This window comes from Lotus japonicus, chromosome 6 (genome assembly GCF_012489685.1).
Source record: "Lotus japonicus ecotype B-129 chromosome 6, LjGifu_v1.2".
Lineage (NCBI taxonomy): Eukaryota > Viridiplantae > Streptophyta > Magnoliopsida > Fabales > Fabaceae > Lotus > Lotus japonicus.
In genome coordinates this window covers 12,212,369-12,237,771 of record NC_080046.1, presented here as the reverse complement: position 1 = coordinate 12,237,771, position 25,403 = coordinate 12,212,369, and positions in this window count along the sequence as shown.

Below are 25,403 nucleotides of genomic sequence, written 5' to 3'. Positions count from 1 at the left end.
CCGAAAACAACTACGCAACATTCCTCAAGCAATTCCTGAACTTTCTTCTTCATTAATCTTTCTCAAATGTCAAACTCCTGTCACGCTTACACTATTTCTACGTGTGAGTCGGAAACTTAACTTGTTCTGAAAATCCAGGTCTTACAATACTCCCCTCCAAAAAGAAAGTTTCGTCCTCGAAACTCAGAGCTCTGCAAAAAGTTCGGAATACAGTTCCTTGATCTTATCTTCCAATTCCCATGTAGTAGTGCCTGTGTCATTGTTCCTCAAAATCTTTACTTAAGCAATCTGCCTTCCCCTTAACTGTTTCACTCTTCTATCCCCACTGCTAACTATCGGCGTCTCAAAAGACAAAACATCATTCAACCTCATGTCGTCTGACTCGATTACTTGCGTCGGACCTCTGCTTGAAATGATACCGGTTGGCATTCCGTGCAGTCGCACAACCTTAGCCACTTACTTCTTTACTTTCGGTCGTCCGGAATTCTTCTTAAACTCAGTGCCTCTCTGTCATCTCAAAGTAGATACTCAACTTGTCCTCGTGATCTTCATCTACAGTCCATCACTTGTTCGTTCGATAACTCTTAGACGAAACATTGCGTTGGAATCTAATAGTCCATTAAAACACCTCCAACTTCGTAACTATCTTTACAAACACCAAGTAATCAAACTTCTACTTAGTCACTATTCGAATTAAAACTCGACTTATGTCCTTATTCCTTGTCCTTCACTAATCTTATCCCCCTTCAACATCAATCTATCAACAACTTATAAGATAATCCTCCTCTTAATATCTAACAATCCATTATTATCGTCTTCTTCCTTAGAACTTCCCTCACTCAAACCTATTTACACTTACTGAAATCCCTAACACTTCGCATAAATCGAGACTTATCCTCTAGTAGATTACATCATAACTATACCTCAAGGGACTTAACTAGCCATCTTATCATCCGATCCTTCAACATTCTGAGATTTAACTCTATCGTAACCGCTAACACCACTAAATCTCGTATGTGTACATGAATCTCAGCTCACTAGGTCAACCTTAGCCCTAGGATTCTCATTCAACCTTAGTAAAATTCACTTGTTAACCGTAATATGCATCATCAAAATCCATAACAAAGTTTCATCCACTCTTAAGCTCTAAGAAACTTGTCCAAACATAACAACTTCAAGTATTCATCTTAACACCAACACCCTCCTTTTGGGACTCAACCACCATCTCGTCAATCAACTTCTTAATCTCCCAATCAAATTCTGACAAACTTTGAGTCCTTCACACCTTAGACAGACATTCATAGATTTAAAACCTAAACCTTCTCCAAGTTTGGTCCTCTAATGTCCTTTAATCCTTCAATACTTCTTAAATGAATATCCGTTTCTTAAAAACTATAACTCCTTCACTTACCCAAACGACCTGACCAGTGTCGTCATGCTTTCACATTCACAACTTATTATGCCAACATCATTCAAATCTTATCACATGGTCATTATGTCCGCAACCTCATAATCAACATCAATCGATCACCAACCTTAACACTCCACACAACCCAGAATTCCTTTACTTCAAGATCTCTCTTATATTATACCTCAATGGTCTTAACCCGAAACTCATCTTCAGGTCTTCATCTTCTAAGATTCAACTCCTATTGTCACACCTACAACCATAAGATCTCCTACTCGTATGTGATTCTCAACTCTCAAGATTCAATCTTAACCCTAAGATTTCAATCCAACTTAGTAAATCTCACTTAGTAATCTTAGCATATTTCCTTGGAATCCATATCACCAACCTCAAGTATTCAACTTATGCTAAAACTTTCTTTCTCCAACTTAATCATTAATTCAACACTTTTCAAGCGAAAATTCATCTCTTAAGACTATAATGTCTCCACATATTAATCCAACGCTTAGCAAAACTTATTCCTCGAACTCGACTATAACAATCTAGTTCAGAGTTAATTCTTCTCAATCTCGCTACCATCAAACAATCATCTATAACCGGATATTAAATCCAACCTATCTAATCTCTAATAATCCCACGTCAGAAATCACATAACCTATGACTTCATAACTTCCGAGAAAATACTTAAAGATTTTCCAACATCAATTCTATTGGCTTAGTCTACCTCTACTTGGAGTAATCACACGAACTAACCAATCAATGTCTATACGAAAATCATCAACTTCCAAAGGTTCAAATCTTAATCTTGTACAATCAAATGCTTAACACGAACTTTCCTCCCAAATCCGACTAATCCTCAATCAATTCAAATTCATCTTACCCGTCCTTCTATCAAAGTCCATAACCAGCTGTGATTCCGAATATCACCCCCTCAATATTAGGTTGATCAGGCCTAATACATCGAAGGTGGAAATTTAGAAAAACCCACTGGAACAGTCAATGAGTTCCTATCCTCCAGTAGTCACAAATATCCTGATACTAAATCCTTTAATGATCCCGCTACGGAACTACACACCCTCAACATGACACGTATACTACCCATACGGAATCTCCCTAAGATTCGTTCTTCAACTACTAGCTTCCTCATAATCGCATCGGTGGAAGACTACTTTCTAGACTTAGTGAGCTATTCCCAACCTCGTGTAACTTCTATAGTTAAAACACGAGCAACTTCGAATAAGGTCCTACATCGTTCCCACGTTCTTCCTCGTTCAACTCCTCAGCTCTTGCCCTCCTTGGCATGAATCCTTTCCTCTGGAGCAAGTTGTTTTCCTTTCCCAACATTCCCTGATGATTCGCCCCTGAGTGCCTTGCAATCTTGGGAGAAATGTCCCGGCTGGTTGCAATTGAAGCATAGACTTTCTTTGGTCTTGCAGTTCACAGCTAGATGCCCCTCTCGGTTACACTTGAAGCATCTCCGTCCAATCACTGAGCATTTGTTAGCAAAATGCCCAAACTTTCTGCAACGAAAACATGTCACTCCTTTGTCACCAACTGGCTTCCCCCCCAGTATCAGCAGTCGTCGGTTTGTACTCTCTTGAGATAAGATTTCTTCCCTCGGAACGCTGATATGGTCCCCACTTATGGTAGCTCTTCCTTCCGTTGTAGCCTTGGGAACCTGACCTCATTGGTCCCCCAGCTCCAGTTCGGTTCATTCCTCTTTGTTGATACATTGCTGTCGCCATCAGTCGTTGATGATGCTCACATGTAGCCTCCGCCATCCGGTTAAGATCCACCATCCTATATCCCATCGAACGTCCGATTAGTACTAACCATACGGTAGCACTAGACAAACCACTCAATCCGATTGAGTAGTAACGCAAGCAATTAGAGCGAAAATCGCTCTGCAGACAATCAATTTTCACTCTTTGCAGAGTCACACAACCTAGCACAGAAGACCTATTCCCCAAAGACTCCCAAAAGACTCGACTAAGCTCTGATACCACAATGTAACACCCCGATTTCCAGGTGTCACTTTAGTAACCAAAAATAGACTTTACGCTGAAAACAGGTAATTTTTTTGTTTGATACCTTTTAAATCAAGCAATAGAAAATAAAGACAAAACCCAACCAACACACAAATATATACACATGTACAGCCTCAGCTGCACTCCCATGTCACGCGCACTCGCAGTGACTCCAAAGTAGTGTGCCCGTAGGCAAATAGTTACAGATCCAGAAGTGTGAGTGAAAAGGTTATAATTACAATCCACTGGGAGAAAGTCGGCCTCAAAATGGCCTAAGCAAAGACTCCTATAGTCCGACTGACTCACTGTGATCCCTCAATAAGAGAACCACACAAAAGCCATGCGTCGGGAACCTACCCCGTCCCAAAAGCAAAACGAATCAGAGCTCTACACAAATATGACGCCTGCCTAACTCTACCAACCCATAACTGCTCACACATCCGAGTCCTCGGCGAACTGAAGACGGCAAGTTGAAGCTCAGCTCCATGCGTCGTAGAACTTCTTTCGTCAGATGTTCACACTCGTCAGTCCGGTCCTCCATGACCCTTCCCCGGTACGTCGCTCGATGACCCACAACATCGATCACCCAAGCGGTGGGGGCATCCCGATCCACAAGCTCATATCTGATCCCCCCCGAGGGAGAGACCATCGAACACCAGTCGGCCATCGACATCTGGCAGCAGGCCGACCGCCCAAACACAAACATACAAACAAAGCCAAGGCGCTAGGGTCAACTCACAGCAATAAGTAGATATACACTCAACATGTGATATGGGGTATAGATATATGTTGATATATATACATATAAACAATCCTAGCATGTTATGGCTCTAACATTGCTTCAATAAACAAACAACACACAATCTCAGTCAGCATGAATGTATGCGTGAAATGCACAATATGTATCCGGATTTGTGACGCGTTCCCGTTCGCCACAAGTGAAGCATTTTCACTATGGATGGACCATTCCCGTTATCCATCCTGGATGAAATCCATCCTGGATGAACCATTCCCGTTATTCATCCTTGGTGAACCATTCCCGTTATTCACCGAATGATGAACCATTCCCGTTATTCATCATTAATGCAAGGTGAACCATTCCCGTTATTCACCATGATATGCACAGGTGAACCATTCCCGTTATTCACCCGATTGAATGCAACGTGGTTAGCCAAACAACGAATCGTCCTTACCACGAAAGTGTTTAGCTCACAACCCAATCTCAACAAACCCATGAGTTAGTGTCGGTCAATACAACACAACTCGGAGTAAGTGTCGGTCAATACAACACAACTCCATCCACAGAATACACAAGGGTCTAGTGTCGGTCAATACAACACAGCCCAAACAACAAGAGCACTAGGTGTCGGTCAATACAACACGGCTCCACAACAATCCCCAAGAGTACTAGAGTACTCGGTGACTTTCAATCATCACCATAGCTCACCTTAGTGGCTTCCCCCAATTCCGATAACTCTCCAAACCCACAACAAAGTCGACTTTTCCCCGTCTTTCGTAAATATTTTCCCCTTCAGTTCTCCTATGCTTAAACGTTAATAAAAATTGTTTCAATTCGAATTAGTCAAGTTATGAGTTTATTTCTCAAAGTCTAAGTTTCCCAAGTCTTTAGTTTTTCAAAGCTCTATCATTCTAAGTTTTCAAAGATCAACCACCCAAAATACATTTCCCGGGGAAAGTCTAAGAATTCCAACATATGGCTAAGTCTCAAACCCCACATTTGGACTTGCCTAGGGTTGTTCATCCAACCCGAAATATCAAAGATCACCAGATCAATGAATCTCCACTCCGAAATTGCGTCAAAACGCTCAATCCAACAAAAGCACAACATCACAAGTATGGAAAAGCATCATAACATCAACTCATCATCAAAAACAACATCAGATAAAACATAAGTCGAATTTATCGACGCCTATCATGCAGTCATAGCTAATATATAGTAAGTTGCCCTAACCTCGAGCTGATCCAGCTTCGCAAATCAAATCTCCTTCACAGGAATGCCTTGAAACTTCCAAAGTTCCTTCAACTGAACCTCGGAGGAAAAACAAAGCAGAATCCACACAAAATCGATTAGTTCGATCGCAATACAATACATAAACGATAGACAAAGCATCAAAGCTTCAGAATACGACAAACAGGTACGAAAGGACAAGTTTTCGAAAACGAAAAACTCCCCTCCCCTTAGGAAAAACCCACGGCCAAAAGGAGAAAAGGGCTTCGGCTCTTTTTCTTCGATCAAATCAGTTTACAAGGTAGTTTTAGGGTAAAACTAAGGCAAAGAAACTGTCAGAACAATTTTCGGACAATCGGGCCGAAATACGACTACGCAGGGGCATTTTGGTCCAAAATAAAGGCTCAAAACTTCAAAGTTATCAGTTCTGAAAACAAATTTGACAGCAACGATCCTCATGATATCCGTGACAACAAATCCTAAAGGCACGAAGTCATATTAAGTCTTTTCGACAATAAAGTTTCGAAATGTGAGACAAAAAGAGTTTTGAGTCAATTTTTCAGATCCTGGACAACTGAATCGCAATCAGAGTTTACTGACAGAGGTTTTAGACTCAGGGGAACATAAGGAACATAACCCAAGCGAGAAATCAGAGAAATCGGACAATTTTAGAAAAAGCTCAAAACTTAGAGCACAGAAACGACTTCAGAAACTCCGCAGAAACAGAAATCAGAGGCAGGATTCATGATAGTTACCTCGATACCTAGAAGTAGGGACGAACTGCACGAAGATTGGTCAAGTTTTCGCGGAAATCCCCTCCCCCCTTGCTCCCCACGAAATCAGCCACAAATGGAAAGAAAATGAGAGGATTTTGCTTTTTCGCGCTATTTATAGGCGGGTGAAATCGCGGGAAAATGAAAATTTCGCGATTCCGATTTTTGCAGCACGATCACCGAGAAATTCTAAGAGAGATTCTGGCGTCGGAATTCCAGAACTCAAAACAAATATCTAGGATTTGGGAAAAACGATATCGAAAAACTCAAAAGCGGTGTCGGTTAATCTGCCCCGAAAAACTACTTTTTGCTGTGATGCTCAAACGACAAAACTTCCAACTGAAGAAAGATTGGAAACGTCGAAACAAGTCTGGCAACGCGGACGGAATCTTCGTTAGAAGTCCCGAATAGAAAAAGTATTCATCCATTGCTCGAAAATAGGGTTTCGAAGCAAAGAAATTAGCGTCGGCGGACATCCGAAAAGTGAAACCTATCGTGCGTACAGTCCAGAGTTCCGAAATGAAACGCTGGTCGATGGAAAAATAAAAAGAATCTTTAAATTTTCCGAGAGTTCGAAATCTCACTCAAAACGTTGCTTTAAGAGCGAAATAGCCTATTCTGGACACGCTCGCCCTAAGGCAAGTGTGCAGACGACTCGCACTAACTCCGAAAACAACTACGCAACATTCCTCAAGCAATTCCTGAACTTTCTTCTTCATTAATCTTTCTCAAATGTCAAACTCCTGTCACGCTTACACTATTTCTACGTGTGAGTCGGAAACTTAACTTGTTCTGAAAATCCAGGTCTTACAATATTCCTTTACCGAATGTGATGCAAGTTCGTAGAGCTCAACTAAATTTGGGTGTTTAGGGTTTAGGTTTTAGGGTTTAGGGTTTAGGGTAAGACAAATGGGTAAAGAGGCAAACAAATAGCTTTTGAGAGGACATAAATTTAATATCGATGTTATTAATCCATTGTATGTGATATAATTTCGTAGAGCTCAATTAAAACTTACTACAAATGCAGATTTGTAAATAAATAAGTACAAAAGAACCAAAGGAGAATGAGGCCAACATGTAGCTTTTGAGTGGAAAAATTCCTCTCTAATGACAAAAAGTGTCTTTTTGTACCACCATAAGTTTAAGCTCATGATATTCCTCCACCGAATGTGATGCCAGTTCGTAGAGCTCAACTAAATGTGGGTGTTTAGGGTTTAGATTTTAGGGTTTAGGGTTTAGGGTAAGACAAATGGGTAAAGACACAAACAAATAGCTTTTGAGAGGACATAAATTTAATATCGATGTTATTAATCCATTGTATGTGATATAATTTCGTAGAGCTCAATTAAAACTTACTACAAATGCAGATTTGTAAAGAAATAAGTACAAAAGAACCAAAGGAGAATGAGGCCAACATGTAGCTTTTGAGTGGAAAAATTCCTCTCTAATGACAAAAAGTGTCTTTTTGTACCACCATAAGTTTAAGCTCATGATATTCCTCCACCGAATGTGATGCAAGTTCGTAGAGCTCAACTAAATGTGGGTGTTTAGGGTTTAGATTTTAGGGTTTAGGGTAAGACAAATGGGTAAAGAGGCAAACAAATAGCTTTTGAGAGGACATAAATTTAATATCGATGTTATTAATCCATTGTATGTGATATAATTTCGTAGAGCTCAATTAAAACTTACTACAAATGCAGATTTGTAAAGAAATAAGTACAAAAGAACCAAAGGAGAATGATGCCAACATGTAGCTTTTGAGTGGAAAAATTCCTCTCTAATGACAAAAAGTGTCTTTTTGTACCACCATAAGTTTAAGCTCATGATATTCCTCCACCGAATGTGATGCAAGTTCGTAGAGCTCAACTAAATGTGGGTGTTTAGGGTTTAGGGTTTAGGGTTTAGAGTAGGAAAAAAGTATAAAGAGGCCAACGTATTGCTTTTGAGAGGACATAAATATAAAATAGATGTTATTAATTCATTGTATGTGATATGAGTCGTAGAACTCAAGTAAAACTTACAACAAATGGAGAATTGTAACGAAATAAGTACATTTGCACCAAAGGAGAATGAGGCCAACATATAACTTTTGAGTGGAGACATTACTCTCTAATGACAAAATGTGTCTTTTTGTACTACCATAAGTTTAAGCTCATGATATTCCTTTACCGAATGTGATGCAAGTTCGTAGAGCTCAACTAAATTTGGGTGTTTAGGGTTTAGGTTTTAGGGTTTAGGGTAAGACAAATGGGTAAAGAGGCAAACAAATAGCTTTTGAGAGGACATAAATTTAATATCGATGTTATTAATCCATTGTATGTGATATAATTTCGTAGAGCTCAATTAAAACTTACTACAAATGCAGATTTGTAAAGAAATAAGTACAAAAGAACCAAAGGAGAATGAGGCCAACATGTAGCTTTTGAGTGGAAAAATTCCTCTCTAATGACAAAAAGTGTCTTTTTGTACCACCATAAGTTTAAGCTCATGATATTCCTCCACCGAATGTGATGCAAGTTCGTAGAGCTCAACTAAATGTGGGTGTTTAGGGTTTAGGGTTTAGGGTTTAGAGTAGGAAAAAAGTATAAAGAGGCCAACGTATAGCTTTTGAGAGGACATAAATAAAAAATAGATGTTATGAATTCATTGTATGTGATATGAGTTCGTAGAACTCAACTAAAACTTACAACAAATGGAGAATTGTAACGAAATAAGTACATTTGCACCAAAGGAGAATGAGGCCAACATATAACTTTTGAGTTGAGACATTACTCTCTAATGACAAAATGTGTCTTTTTGTACTACCATAAGTTTAAGCTCATGATATTCCTTTACCGAATGTGATGCAAGTTCGTAGAGCTCAACTAAATTTGGGTGTTTAGGGTTTAGGTTTTAGGGTTTAGGGTTTAGGGTAAGACAAATGGGTAAAGAGGCAAACAAATAGCTTTTGAGAGGACATAAATTTAATATCGATGTTATTAATCCATTGTATGTGATATAATTTCGTAGAACTCAATTAAAACTTACTACAAATGCAGATTTGTAAAGAAATAAGTACAAAAGAACCAAAGGAGAATGAGGCCAACATGTAGCTTTTGAGTGGAAAAATTCCTCTCTAATGACAAAAAGTGTCTTTTTGTACCACCATAAGTTTAAGCTCATGATATTCCTCCACCGAATGTGATGCCAGTTCGTAGAGCTCAACTAAATGTGGGTGTTTAGGGTTTAGATTTTAGGGTTTAGGGTTTAGGGTAAGACAAATGGGTAAAGACACAAACAAATAGCTTTTGAGAGGACATAAATTTAATATCGATGTTATTAATCCATTGTATGTGATATAATTTCGTAGAGCTCAATTAAAACTTACTACAAATGCAGATTTGTAAAGAAATAAGTACAAAAGAACCAAAGGAGAATGAGGCCAACATGTAGCTTTTGAGTGGAAAAATTCCTCTCTAATGACAAAAAGTGTCTTTTTGTACCACCATAAGTTTAAGCTCATGATATTCCTCCACCGAATGTGATGCAAGTTCGTAGAGCTCAACTAAATGTGGGTGTTTAGGGTTTAGATTTTAGGGTTTAGGGTAAGACAAATGGGTAAAGAGGCAAACAAATAGCTTTTGAGAGGACATAAATTTAATATCGATGTTATTAATCCATTGTATGTGATATAATTTCGTAGAGCTCAATTAAAACTTACTACAAATGCAGATTTGTAAAGAAATAAGTACAAAAGAACCAAAGGAGAATGAGGCCAACATGTAGCTTTTGAGTGGAAAAATTCCTCTCTAATGACAAAAAGTGTCTTTTTGTACCACCATAAGTTTAAGCTCATGATATTCCTCCACCGAATGTGATGCAAGTTCGTAGAGCTCAACTAAATGTGGGTGTTTAGGGTTTAGGGTTTAGGGTTTAGAGTAGGAAAAAAGTATAAAGAGGCCAACGTATAGCTTTTGAGAGGACATAAATAAAAAATAGATGTTATTAATTCATTGTATGTGATATGAGTTCGTAGAACTCAACTAAAACTTACAACAAATGGAGAATTGTAACGAAATAAGTACATTTGCACCAAAGGAGAATGAGGCCAACATATAACTTTTGAGTTGAGACATTACTCTCTAATGACAAAATGTGTCTTTTTGTACTACCATAAGTTTAAGCTCATGATATTCCTTTACCGAATGTGATGCAAGTTCGTAGAGCTAACCTAAATATGGGTGTTTAGGGTTTAGATTTTAGGGTTTAGGGTTTAGGGTAAGACAAATGGGTAAAGAGGCAAACAAATAGCTTTTGAGAGGACATAAATTTAATATCGATGTTATTAATCCATTGTATGTGATATAATTTCGTAGAACTCAATTAAAACTTACTACAAATGCAGATTTGTAAAGAAATAAGTACAAAAGAACCAAAGGAGAATGAGGCCAACATGTAGCTTTTGAGTGGAAAAATTCCTCTCTAATGACAAAAAGTGTCTTTTTGTACCACCATAAGTTTAAGCTCATGATATTCCTCCACCGAATGTGATGCAAGTTCGTAGAGCTCAACTAAATGTGGGTGTTTAGGGTTTAGGGTTTAGGGTTTAGAGTAGGAAAAAAGTATAAAGAGGCCAACGTATAGCTTTTGAGAGGACATAAATAAAAAATAGATGTTATGAATTCATTGTATGTGATATGAGTTCGTAGAACTCAACTAAAACTTACAACAAATGGAGAATTGTAACGAAATAAGTACATTTGCACCAAAGGAGAATGAGGCCAACATATAACTTTTGAGTTGAGACATTACTCTCTAATGACAAAATGTGTCTTTTTGTACTACCATAAGTTTAGGCTCATGATATTCCTTTACCGAATGTGATGCAAGTTCGTAGAGCTCAACTAAATTTGGGTGTTTAGGGTTTAGGTTTTAGGGTTTAGGGTTTAGGGTAAGACAAATGGGTAAAGAGGCAAACAAATAGCTTTTGAGAGGACATAAATTTAATATCGATGTTATTAATCCATTGTATGTGATATAATTTCGTAGAACTCAATTAAAACTTACTACAAATGCAGATTTGTAAAGAAATAAGTACAAAAGAACCAAAGGAGAATGAGGCCAACATGTAGCTTTTGAGTGGAAAAATTCCTCTCTAATGACAAAAAGTGTTTTTTTGTACCACCATAAGTTTAAGCTCATGATATTCCTCCACCGAATGTGATGCCAGTTCGTAGAGCTCAACTAAATGTGGGTGTTTAGGGTTTAGATTTTAGGGTTTAGGGTTTAGGGTAAGACAAATGGGTAAAGACACAAACAAATAGCTTTTGAGAGGACATAAATTTAATATCGATGTTATTAATCCATTGTATGTGATATAATTTCGTAGAGCTCAATTAAAACTTACTACAAATGCAGATTTGTAAAGAAATAAGTACAAAAGAACCAAAGGAGAATGAGGCCAACATGTAGCTTTTGAGTGGAAAAATTCCTCTCTAATGACAAAAAGTGTCTTTTTGTACCACCATAAGTTTAAGCTCATGATATTCCTCCACCGAATGTGATGCAAGTTCGTAGAGCTCAACTAAATGTGGGTGTTTAGGGTTTAGATTTTAGGGTTTAGGGTAAGACAAATGGGTAAAGAGGCAAACAAATAGCTTTTGAGAGGACATAAATTTAATATCGATGTTATTAATCCATTGTATGTGATATAATTTCGTAGAGCTCAATTAAAACTTACTACAAATGCAGATTTGTAAAGAAATAAGTACAAAAGAACCAAAGGAGAATGATGCCAACATGTAGCTTTTGAGTGGAAAAATTCCTCTCTAATGACAAAAAGTGTCTTTTTGTACCACCATAAGTTTAAGCTCATGATATTCCTCCACCGAATGTGATGCAAGTTCGTAGAGTTCAACTAAATGTGGGTGTTTAGGGTTTAGGGTTTAGGGTTTAGAGTAGGAAAAAAGTATAAAGAGGCCAACGTATTGCTTTTGAGAGGACATAAATATAAAATAGATGTTATTAATTCATTGTATGTGATATGAGTCGTAGAACTCAAGTAAAACTTACAACAAATGGAGAATTGTAACGAAATAAGTACATTTGCACCAAAGGAGAATGAGGCCAACATATAACTTTTGAGTGGAGAAATTACTCTCTAATGAAAAAAAGTGTCTTTTTGTACTACCATAAGTTTAAGCTCATGATATTCCTTTACCGAATGTGATGCAAGTTCGTAGAGCTCAACTAAATGTGGGTGTTTAGGGTTTAGATTTTAGGGTTTAGGGTTTAGGGTAAGACAAATGGGTAAAGAGGCAAACAAATAGCTTTTGAGAGGACATAAATTTAATATCGATGTTATTAATCCATTGTATGTGATATAATTTCGTAGAGCTCAATTAAAACTTACTACAAATGCAGATTTGTAAAGAAATAAGTACAAAAGAACCAAAGGAGAATGAGGCCAACATGTAGCTTTTGAGTGGAAAAATTCCTCTCTAATGACAAAAAGTGTCTTTTTGTACCACCATAAGTTTAAGTGTAAGGCCCTAAGTTCAATTTGGAACAATTTTATGGAAGTTTGAATAAAATTGAAGTTTTTGGCTATGTTTGATAACTGGCAGATTAGAACTGTCAACTTGTGTGAATTTTTAGAGGGTCTTAACGACTTCATTTGGGAAAACTTCCTTCATGAGAGTTGTAGACCTTCAAGTCTAGAAAATTCTCCAAGTGGTTTTGCGTCGATCGGATATCTGTAGCTCCAGATATCCCCGTTTTAGTGAACGTAGTTCCGGCTGTACAGTGCCAGCGGGATTATTACATTGTTTTTCTTCTAAGTCCGAATTTAATTATGAATTTACCTTTGAGGGCTTAGGTTTTAGTAAGTTTCAGGTCTGATTAGGTAATTAGACTGGTGGGTTAAGGTTGAACTTGGGTCGGGCTTGTGGAAAAACAAAACCCTAGCCCACTTGTGGGTTGCATGGGATTTTATCCAAGGGGGGAAACCCTATTCTTCCACAATCAGAAAACAGAGATACACTACAGCACCTTCACGTGAAAAACAAAGAGAGAGCAGAAGAGAGAAAAGAGAGAACGTGTGAGAGAAGAGAAGGGAGCCGCCGCCCAAGCCACCACCATTGTCGCCGGTCACGCACGCGAGCAAGGGAGAGAGCGCGAGTAGAGAGGGATTCGCGAGGGAGAGGAAATAGAGAACGAGGACAGCAGCTTTTGAACCTTCTTTCCATCTCCAAACTTCTGTTTTTCCATCACCAAACAAGGTAAGGGCTGGTTCTAGGAATGGGTAGGTTCTTTAGGGAATATGCCATGAATTGCCATGAGAAACAACTTGAGTTTAGGACTGTTTTTGCATGATTTCCTGTAAATGCTTGCTTGCTGGAATTTTTCTCTTGAAAAGCCATGAATATGATCCTCAAACGTTGTTTATGATCTGAATCTATGATTTTATGGGAGTTGCCATGGTATTTGTTAAGTTTTGTGCTATTTTGCACTTGTTATAACATGATCCTTGCTAAATGTTTGGTTCTGAAATTTTGAGTGGATATTTGGGTTCTTGGGGCTGTACCAAGATTGCCATGATCAAAGGGGAAGGAAGGAAAATTATTTTTGAAAACCATAGAGCCATGGGAGTTTCGCTGCCAGTTTCCTGTACTGGACAGCGGACTTCAGAGCCCCTTTTTACCTGTTTATGGTCATCAAATGAAAAAGTGATTAAAATGAAAGTTGTAGATTTTCGAAATATCTTTCCAGACATATAAAAATCATAATTTTTGGTTTAGTAATGTGATCTGGGGGTCGTGTTTAGTAACTGTCACACCTGCTGTCTTCCTGTTCCGGACAGTTAGCTTTAAGGCCTAATATCACCTAATTCTGGGACTCAAATGAACAAGTGTGTAACTAGAGAGTTGTAGATATTTAAAATAGCTTTCTAGAAAGGTATCATACGTGATTTTTGGTTGAAAGATGCATTCTGTGGCTCTATTTTTGTGAAAGTTGTTTCTGCTGTCAATATGTTGAAGTTGCGATGATATATTATGCATGAGTGAATGTTCTTGCGTTCCTTTACGTGGATTATATTTATTTTCTGAGTTAATGGTTCAAGGGTCGCTCACCTAGCCGTAATTCCCTTGTAACCCGTGAATGTTGTGTTGTGAAGGTTTGTATAAAGAGTATGATAAGACTCTAGGATTGATTTTAGAGACTTAACAATAGAAAAGTGTAATAAACTCGCTTGCAAGTAAATGTGAATAATTGGACATAGGTCTGGTGAGGACTATGGACCATGAGAACGATGGTACCTTGCACGCGAGGGTGTTTTGTGGGTTGTACGGTGAGTCCCCACGTGATTGGCTGACTGCGGTCGCCTTGTGATTCTGTGGACGGACGGTGAGTCTCGCGGACGGTGAGTCCCCCCACATGATTGAGGGTTGTACGGTGAGTCCCCTCCGAGATTTGTTCATCTGCGGATGATCGTGATTATGGCCATGGAAGTTTTGGTGGGTTGTGTGAAGTGAGATTCCGTTAGTAACTGACTCTTTCCCATAAAAGACATATAATGTACTTATATTATATATGTTGTTGTTGATTTTGTCATTATCATTCTTTTGTTGGACCTGACCCTGCTTGTTTGCTATGTGTTTGTTTGGGGGGGGGTAGATGGTCGTGAAGATAATGGCGATGACTCATTCTTGGGAGTTGATGCTACGTGACGTGCCAATACTGGAGGACGACTACACTTTAGAGGAAGAGGAAGAGGCTAAGGAATAGGGTTTGGGTTGAGAGTCTTTTGTTTTCTGTTGGGGTTGAGAGTTTCCGAAGTGTTGGTATCGAACAATTTTATTGCTTAAATTCGAATGAACAAGTTTTGATGTAATCTTTATTTTCATTCAGGCCTTTGTTTCATACCCTTTACAGTTGGTTATTTAAAAAGTTTTACGGAGTTGGTTACTTCCGCGTGTTTTTTGGAAAGGTTATGTTTCAAGAGTTTTTGTAAAATGAAAGGTTTGTCATTAATTGAAGATTAATAAGTGAATCGACGAAAACACTTTACGAAAATTGGTTAATTAGTTACTGTGTAACACCCGAGAAATCGGGGCGTTACATTAAGCTCATGATATTCCTCCCCGAATGTGATGCAAGTTCGTAGAGCTCAACTAAATGTGGGTGTTTAGGGTTTAGAGTAGGAAAAAAGTATAAAGAGGCCAACGTATTGCTTTTGAGAGGACATAAATATAAAATAGATGTTATTAATTCATTGTATGTGATATGAGTTCGTAGAACTCAAGTAAAACTTACAACAAATGGAGAATTGTACCGAAATAAGTACATTTGCACCAAAGGAGAATGAGGCCAACATATAACCTTTGAGTGGAGAAATTACTCTCTAATGACAAAAAGTGTCTTTTTGTACTACCATAAGTTTAAGCTCATGATATTCCTTTACCGAATGTGATGCAAGTTCGTAGAGCTAACCTAAATATGGGTGTTTAGGGTTTAGATTTTAGGGTTTAGGGTTTAGGGTTAGACAAATGGGTAAAGAGGCAAACAAATAGCTTTTGAGAGGACATAAATTTAATATCGATGTTATTAATCCATTGTATGTGATATAATTTCGTAGAACTCAATTAAAACTTACTACAAATGCAGATTTGTAAAGAAATAAGTACAAAAGAACCAAAGGAGAATGAGGCCAACATGTAGCTTTTGAGTGGAAAAATTCCTCTCTAATGACAAAAAGTGTCTTTTTGTACCACCATAAGTTTAAGCTCATGATATTCCTCCACCGAATGTGATTCAAGTTCGTAGAGCTCAACTAAATGTGTGTGTTTAGGGTTTAGATTTTAGGGTTTAGGGTTTAGGGTAAGACAAATGGGTAAAGAGGCAAACAAATAGCTTTTGAGAGGACATAAATTTAAAATCGATGTTATTAATCCATTGTATGTGATATAATTTCGTAGAGCTCAATTAAAACTTACTACAAATGCAGATTTGTAAAGAAATAAGTACAAAAGAACCAAAGGAGAATGAGGCCTACATGTAACTTTTGAGTGGAAAAATTCCTATCTAATGACAAAATTTGTCTCTTTGTACCACCATAATTTAAGCACATGATATTCCTCCACCGAATGTGATGCAAGTTCGTAGAGCACAACTAAATGTGGGTGTTTAGGGTTTAGGGTTTAGGGTTTAGATTAGGAAAAAAGTATAAAGAGGCCAACGTATTGCTTTTGAGAGGACATAAATATAGAATAGATGTTATTAATTCATTGTATGTGATATGAGTTCGTAGAACTCAAGTAAAACTTAAAACAAATGGAGAATTGTAACGAAATAAGTACATTTGCACCAAAGGAGAATGAGGCCAACATATAACTTTTGAGTGGAGAAATTACTCTCTAATGACAAAATGTGTCTTTTTGTACTACCATAAGTTTAAGCTCATGATATTCCTTTACCGAATGTGATGCAAGTTCGTAGAGCTCAACTAAATTTGGGTGTTTAGGGTTTAGGGTAAGACAAATGGGTAAAGAGGCAAACAAATAGCTTTTGAGAGGACCTTAATTTAATATCGATGTTACTAATCCATTGTATGTGATATAATTTCGTAGAGCTCAATTAAAACTTACTACAAATGCAGATTTGTAAAGAAATAAGTACAAAAGAACCAAAGGAGAATGAGGCCAACATGTAGCTTTTGAGTGGAAAAATTCCTCTCTAATGACAAAAGGTGTCTTTTTGTACCACCATAAGTTTAAGCTCATGATATTCCTCCACCGAATGTGATGCAAGTTCGTAGAGCTCAACTAAATGTGGGTGTTTAGGGTTTAAGGTTTAGGGTTTAGAGTAGGAAAAAAGTATAAAGAGGCCAACGGCTTTTGAGAGGACATAAATATAAAATAGATGTTCTTAATCCATTGTATGTGATATGAGTTCGTAGAACTCAACTAAAACTTACAACAAATGGAGAATTGTAACGAAATAAGTACATTTGCACCAAAGGAGAATGAGGCCAACATATAACTTTTGAGTTGAGACATTACTCTCTAATGACAAAATGTGTCTTTTTGTACTACCATAAGTTTAAGCTCATGATATTCCTTTACCGAATGTGATGCAAGTTCGTAGAGCTCAACTAAATTTGGGTGTTTAGGGTTTAGGTTTTAGGGTTTAGGGTTTAGGGTAAGACAAATGGGTAAAGAGGCAAACAAATAGCTTTTGAGAGGACATAAATTTAATATCGATGTTATTAATCCATTGTATGTGATATAATTTCGTAGAGCTCAATTAAAACTTACTACAAATGCAGATTTGTAAAGAAATAAGTACAAAAGAACCAAAGGAGAATGAGGCCAACATGTAGCTTTTGAGTGGAAAAATTCCTCTCTAATGACAAAAAGTGTCTTTTTGTACCACCATAAGTTTAAGCTCATGATATTCCTCCACCGAATGTGATGCAAGTTCGTAGAGCTCAACTAAATGTGGGTGTTTAGGGTTTAGAGTAGGAAAAAAGTATAAAGAGGCCAACGTATAGCTTTTGAGAGGACATAAATATAAAATAGATGTTATTAATTCATTGTATGTGATATGAGTTCGTAGAACTCAACTAAAACTTACAAAAAATGGAGAATTGTAACGAAATAAGTACATTTGCACCAAAGGAGAATGAGGCCAACATATAACCTTTGAGTGGAGAAATTACTCTCTAATGACAAAAAGTGTCTTTTTGTACTACCATAAGTTTAAGCACATGATATTCCTTTACCGAATGTGATGCAAGTTCGTAGAGCTAACCTAAATATGGGTGTTTAGGGTTTAGATTTTAGGGTTTAGGGTTTAGGGTAAGACAAATGGGTAAAGAGGCAAACAAATAGCTTTTGAGAGGACATAAATTTAATATCGATGTTATTAATCCATTGTATGTGATATAATTTCGTAGAACTCAATTAAAACTTACTACAAATGCAGATTTGTAAAGAAATAAGTACAAAAGAACCAAAGGAGAATGAGGCCAACATGTAGCTTTTGAGTGGAAAAATTCCTCTCTAATGACAAAAAGTGTCATTTTGTACCACCATAAGTTTAAGCTCATGATATTCCTCCACCGAATGTGATGCAAGTTCGTAGAGCTCAACTAAATGTGGGTGTTTAGGGTTTAGATTTTAGGGTAAGACAAATGGGTAAAGAGGCAAACAAATAGCTTTTGAGAGGACATAAATTTAAAATCGATGTTATTAATCCATTGTATGTGATATAATTTCGTAGAGCTCAATTAAAACTTACTACAAATGCAGATTTGTAAAGAAATAAGTACAAAAGAACCAAAGGAGAATGAGGCCTACATGTAGCTTTTGAGTGGAAAAAATCCTATCTAATGACAAAATTTGTCTCTTTGTACCACCATAATTTAAGCACATGATATTCCTCCACCGAATGTGATGCAAGTTCGTAGAGCTCAACTAAATGTGGGTGTTTAGTGTTTAGGGTTTAGGGTTTAGAGTAGGAAAAAAGTATAAAGAGGCCAACGTATAGCTTTTGAGAGGACATAAATAAAAAATAGATGTTATTAATTCATTGTATGTGATATGAGTTCGTAGAACTCAACTAAAACTTACAACAAATGGAGAATTGTAACGAAATAAGTACATTTGCACCAAAGGAGAATGAGGCCAACATATAACTTTTGAGTTGAGACATTACTCTCTAATGACAAAATGTGTCTTTTTGTACTACCATAAGTTTAAGCTCATGATATTCCTTTACCGAATGTGATGCAAGTTCGTAGAGCTCAACTAAATTTGGGTGTTTAGGGTTTAGGTTTTAGGGTTTAGGGTTTAGGGTAAGACAAATGGGTAAAGAGGCAAACAAATAGCTTTTGAGAGGACATAAATTTAATATCGATGTTATTAATCCATTGTATGTGATATAATTTCGTAGAGCTCAATTAAAACTTACTACAAATGCAGATTTGTAAATAAATAAGTACAAAAGAACCAAAGGAGAATGAGGCCAACATGTAGCTTTTGAGTGGAAAAATTCCTCTCTAATGACAAAAAGTGTCTTTTTGTACCACCATAAGTTTAAGCTCATGATATTCCTCCACCGAATGTGATGCCAGTTCGTAGAGCTCAACTAAATGTGGGTGTTTAGGGTTTAGATTTTAGGGTTTAGGGTTTAGGGTAAGACAAATGGGTAAAGACACAAACAAATAGCTTTTGAGAGGACATAAATTTAATATCGATGTTATTAATCCATTGTATGTGATATAATTTCGTAGAGCTCAATTAAAACTTACTACAAATGCAGATTTGTAAAGAAATAAGTACAAAAGAACCAAAGGAGAATGAGGCCAACATGTAGCTTTTGAGTGGAAAAATTCCTCTCTAATGACAAAAAGTGTCTTTTTGTACCACCATAAGTTTAAGCTCATGATATTCCTCCACCGAATGTGATGCAAGTTCGTAGAGCTCAACTAAATGTGGGTGTTTAGGGTTTAGATTTTAGGGTTTAGGGTAAGACAAATGGGTAAAGAGGCAAACAAATAGCTTTTGAGAGGACATAAATTTAATATCGATGTTATTAATCCATTGTATGTGATATAATTTCGTAGAGCTCAATTAAAACTTACTACAAATGCAGATTTGTAAAGAAATAAGTACAAAAGAACCAAAGGAGAATGATGCCAACATGTAGCTTTTGAGTGGAAAAATTCCTCTCTAATGACAAAAAGTGTCTTTTTGTACCACCATAAGTTTAAGCTCATGATATTCCTCCACCGAATGTGATGCAAGTTCGTAGAGCTCAACTAAATGTGGGTGTTTAGGGTTTAGGGTTTAGGGTTTAGAGTAGGAAAAAAGTATAAAGAGGCCAACGTATTGCTTTTGAGAGGACATAAATATAAAATAGATGTTATTAATTCATTGTATGTGATATGAGTCGTAGAACTCAAGTAAAACTTACAACAAATGGAGAATTGTAACGAAATAAGTACATTTGCACCAAAGGAGAATGAGGCCAACATATAACTTTTGAGTGGAGACATTACTCTCTAATGACAAAATGTGTCTTTTTGTACTACCATAAGTTTAAGCTCATGATATTCCTTTACCGAATGTGATGCAAGTTCGTAGAGCTCAACTAAATTTGGGTGTTTAGGGTTTAGGTTTTAGGGTTTAGGGTAAGACAAATGGGTAAAGAGGCAAACAAATAGCTTTTGAGAGGACATAAATTTAATATCGATGTTATTAATCCATTGTATGTGATATAATTTCGTAGAGCTCAATTAAAACTTACTACAAATGCAGATTTGTAAAGAAATAAGTACAAAAGAACCAAAGGAGAATGAGGCCAACATGTAGCTTTTGAGTGGAAAAATTCCTCTCTAATGACAAAAAGTGTCTTTTTGTACCACCATAAGTTTAAGCTCATGATATTCCTCCACCGAATGTGATGCAAGTTCGTAGAGCTCAACTAAATGTGGGTGTTTAGGGTTTAGGGTTTAGGGTTTAGAGTAGGAAAAAAGTATAAAGAGGCCAACGTATAGCTTTTGAGAGGACATAAATAAAAAATAGATGTTATGAATTCATTGTATGTGATATGAGTTCGTAGAACTCAACTAAAACTTACAACAAATGGAGAATTGTAACGAAATAAGTACATTTGCACCAAAGGAGAATGAGGCCAACATATAACTTTTGAGTTGAGACATTACTCTCTAATGACAAAATGTGTCTTTTTGTACTACCATAAGTTTAAGCTCATGATATTCCTTTACCGAATGTGATGCAAGTTCGTAGAGCTCAACTAAATTTGGGTGTTTAGGGTTTAGGTTTTAGGGTTTAGGGTTTAGGGTAAGACAAATGGGTAAAGAGGCAAACAAATAGCTTTTGAGAGGACATAAATTTAATATCGATGTTATTAATCCATTGTATGTGATATAATTTCGTAGAACTCAATTAAAACTTACTACAAATGCAGATTTGTAAAGAAATAAGTACAAAAGAACCAAAGGAGAATGAGGCCAACATGTAGCTTTTGAGTGGAAAAATTCCTCTCTAATGACAAAAAGTGTCTTTTTGTACCACCATAAGTTTAAGCTCATGATATTCCTCCACCGAATGTGATGCCAGTTCGTAGAGCTCAACTAAATGTGGGTGTTTAGGGTTTAGATTTTAGGGTTTAGGGTTTAGGGTAAGACAAATGGGTAAAGACACAAACAAATAGCTTTTGAGAGGACATAAATTTAATATCGATGTTATTAATCCATTGTATGTGATATAATTTCGTAGAGCTCAATTAAAACTTACTACAAATGCAGATTTGTAAAGAAATAAGTACAAAAGAACCAAAGGAGAATGAGGCCAACATGTAGCTTTTGAGTGGAAAAATTCCTCTCTAATGACAAAAAGTGTCTTTTTGTACCACCATAAGTTTAAGCTCATGATATTCCTCCACCGAATGTGATGCAAGTTCGTAGAGCTCAACTAAATGTGGGTGTTTAGGGTTTAGATTTTAGGGTTTAGGGTAAGACAAATGGGTAAAGAGGCAAACAAATAGCTTTTGAGAGGACATAAATTTAATATCGATGTTATTAATCCATTGTATGTGATATAATTTCGTAGAGCTCAATTAAAACTTACTACAAATGCAGATTTGTAAAGAAATAAGTACAAAAGAACCAAAGGAGAATGAGGCCAACATGTAGCTTTTGAGTGGAAAAATTCCTCTCTAATGACAAAAAGTGTCTTTTTGTACCACCATAAGTTTAAGCTCATGATATTCCTCCACCGAATGTGATGCAAGTTCGTAGAGCTCAACTAAATGTGGGTGTTTAGGGTTTAGGGTTTAGGGTTTAGAGTAGGAAAAAAGTATAAAGAGGCCAACGTATAGCTTTTGAGAGGACATAAATAAAAAATAGATGTTATTAATTCATTGTATGTGATATGAGTTCGTAGAACTCAACTAAAACTTACAACAAATGGAGAATTGTAACGAAATAAGTACATTTGCACCAAAGGAGAATGAGGCCAACATATAACTTTTGAGTTGAGACATTACTCTCTAATGACAAAATGTGTCTTTTTGTACTACCATAAGTTTAAGCTCATGATATTCCTTTACCGAATGTGATGCAAGTTCGTAGAGCTAACCTAAATATGGGTGTTTAGGGTTTAGATTTTAGGGTTTAGGGTTTAGGGTAAGACAAATGGGTAAAGAGGCAAACAAATAGCTTTTGAGAGGACATAAATTTAATATCGATGTTATTAATCCATTGTATGTGATATAATTTCGTAGAACTCAATTAAAACTTACTACAAATGCAGATTTGTAAAGAAATAAGTACAAAAGAACCAAAGGAGAATGAGGCCAACATGTAGCTTTTGAGTGGAAAAATTCCTCTCTAATGACAAAAAGTGTCTTTTTGTACCACCATAAGTTTAAGCTCATGATATTCCTCCACCGAATGTGATGCAAGTTCGTAGAGCTCAACTAAATGTGGGTGTTTAGGGTTTAGGGTTTAGGGTTTAGAGTAGGAAAAAAGTATAAAGAGGCCAACGTATAGCTTTTGAGAGGACATAAATAAAAAATAGATGTTATGAATTCATTGTATGTGATATGAGTTCGTAGAACTCAACTAAAACTTACAACAAATGGAGAATTGTAACGAAATAAGTACATTTGCACCAAAGGAGAATGAGGCCAACATATAACTTTTGAGTTGAGACATTACTCTCTAATGACAAAATGTGTCTTTTTGTACTACCATAAGTTTAAGCTCATGATATTCCTTTACCGAATGTGATGCAAGTTCGTAGAGCTCAACTAAATTTGGGTGTTTAGGGTTTAGGTTTTAGGGTTTAGGGTTTAGGGTAAGACAAATGGGTAAAGAGGCAAACAAATAGCTTTTGAGAGGACATAAATTTAATATCGATGTTATTAATCCATTGTATGTGATATAATTTCGTAGAACTCAATTAAAACTTACTACAAATGCAGATTTGTAAAGAAATAAGTACAAAAGAACCAAAGGAGAATGAGGCCAACATGTAGCTTTTGAGTGGAAAAATTCCTCTCTAATGACAAAAAGTGTCTTTTTGTACCACCATAAGTTTAAGCTCATGATATTCCTCCACCGAATGTGATGCCAGTTCGTAGAGCTCAACTAAATGTGGGTGTTTAGGGTTTAGATTTTAGGGTTTAGGGTTTAGGGTAAGACAAATGGGTAAAGACACAAACAAATAGCTTTTGAGAGGACATAAATTTAATATCGATGTTATTAATCCATTGTATGTGATATAATTTCGTAGAGCTCAATTAAAACTTACTACAAATGCAGATTTGTAAAGAAATAAGTACAAAAGAACCAAAGGAGAATGAGGCCAACATGTAGCTTTTGAGTGGAAAAATTCCTCTCTAATGACAAAAAGTGTCTTTTTGTACCACCATAAGTTTAAGCTCATGATATTCCTCCACCGAATGTGATGCAAGTTCGTAGAGCTCAACTAAATGTGGGTGTTTAGGGTTTAGATTTTAGGGTTTAGGGTAAGACAAATGGGTAAAGAGGCAAACAAATAGCTTTTGAGAGGACATAAATTTAATATCGATGTTATTAATCCATTGTATGTGATATAATTTCGTAGAGCTCAATTAAAACTTACTACAAATGCAGATTTGTAAAGAAATAAGTACAAAAGAACCAAAGGAGAATGATGCCAACATGTAGCTTTTGAGTGGAAAAATTCCTCTCTAATGACAAAAAGTGTCTTTTTGTACCACCATAAGTTTAAGCTCATGATATTCCTCCACCGAATGTGATGCAAGTTCGTAGAGCTCAACTAAATGTGGGTGTTTAGGGTTTAGGGTTTAGGGTTTAGAGTAGGAAAAAAGTATAAAGAGGCCAACGTATTGCTTTTGAGAGGACATAAATATAAAATAGATGTTATTAATTCATTGTATGTGATATGAGTCGTAGAACTCAAGTAAAACTTACAACAAATGGAGAATTGTAACGAAATAAGTACATTTGCACCAAAGGAGAATGAGGCCAACATATAACTTTTGAGTGGAGACATTACTCTCTAATGACAAAATGTGTCTTTTTGTACTACCATAAGTTTAAGCTCATGATATTCCTTTACCGAATGTGATGCAAGTTCGTAGAGCTCAACTAAATTTGGGTGTTTAGGGTTTAGGTTTTAGGGTTTAGGGTAAGACAAATGGGTAAAGAGGCAAACAAATAGCTTTTGAGAGGACATAAATTTAATATCGATGTTATTAATCCATTGTATGTGATATAATTTCGTAGAGCTCAATTAAAACTTACTACAAATGCAGATTTGTAAAGAAATAAGTACAAAAGAACCAAAGGAGAATGAGGCCAACATGTAGCTTTTGAGTGGAAAAATTCCTCTCTAATGACAAAAAGTGTCTTTTTGTACCACCATAAGTTTAAGCTCATGATATTCCTCCACCGAATGTGATGCAAGTTCGTAGAGCTCAACTAAATGTGGGTGTTTAGGGTTTAGGGTTTAGGGTTTAGAGTAGGAAAAAAGTATAAAGAGGCCAACGTATAGCTTTTGAGAGGACATAAATAAAAAATAGATGTTATGAATTCATTGTATGTGATATGAGTTCGTAGAACTCAACTAAAACTTACAACAAATGGAGAATTGTAACGAAATAAGTACATTTGCACCAAAGGAGAATGAGGCCAACATATAACTTTTGAGTTGAGACATTACTCTCTAATGACAAAATGTGTCTTTTTGTACTACCATAAGTTTAAGCTCATGATATTCCTTTACCGAATGTGATGCAAGTTCGTAGAGCTCAACTAAATTTGGGTGTTTAGGGTTTAGGTTTTAGGGTTTAGGGTTTAGGGTAAGACAAATGGGTAAAGAGGCAAACAAATAGCTTTTGAGAGGACATAAATTTAATATCGATGTTATTAATCCATTGTATGTGATATAATTTCGTAGAACTCAATTAAAACTTACTACAAATGCAGATTTGTAAAGAAATAAGTACAAAAGAACCAAAGGAGAATGAGGCCAACATGTAGCTTTTGAGTGGAAAAATTCCTCTCTAATGACAAAAAGTGTCTTTTTGTACCACCATAAGTTTAAGCTCATGATATTCCTCCACCGAATGTGATGCCAGTTCGTAGAGCTCAACTAAATGTGGGTGTTTAGGGTTTAGATTTTAGGGTTTAGGGTTTAGGGTAAGACAAA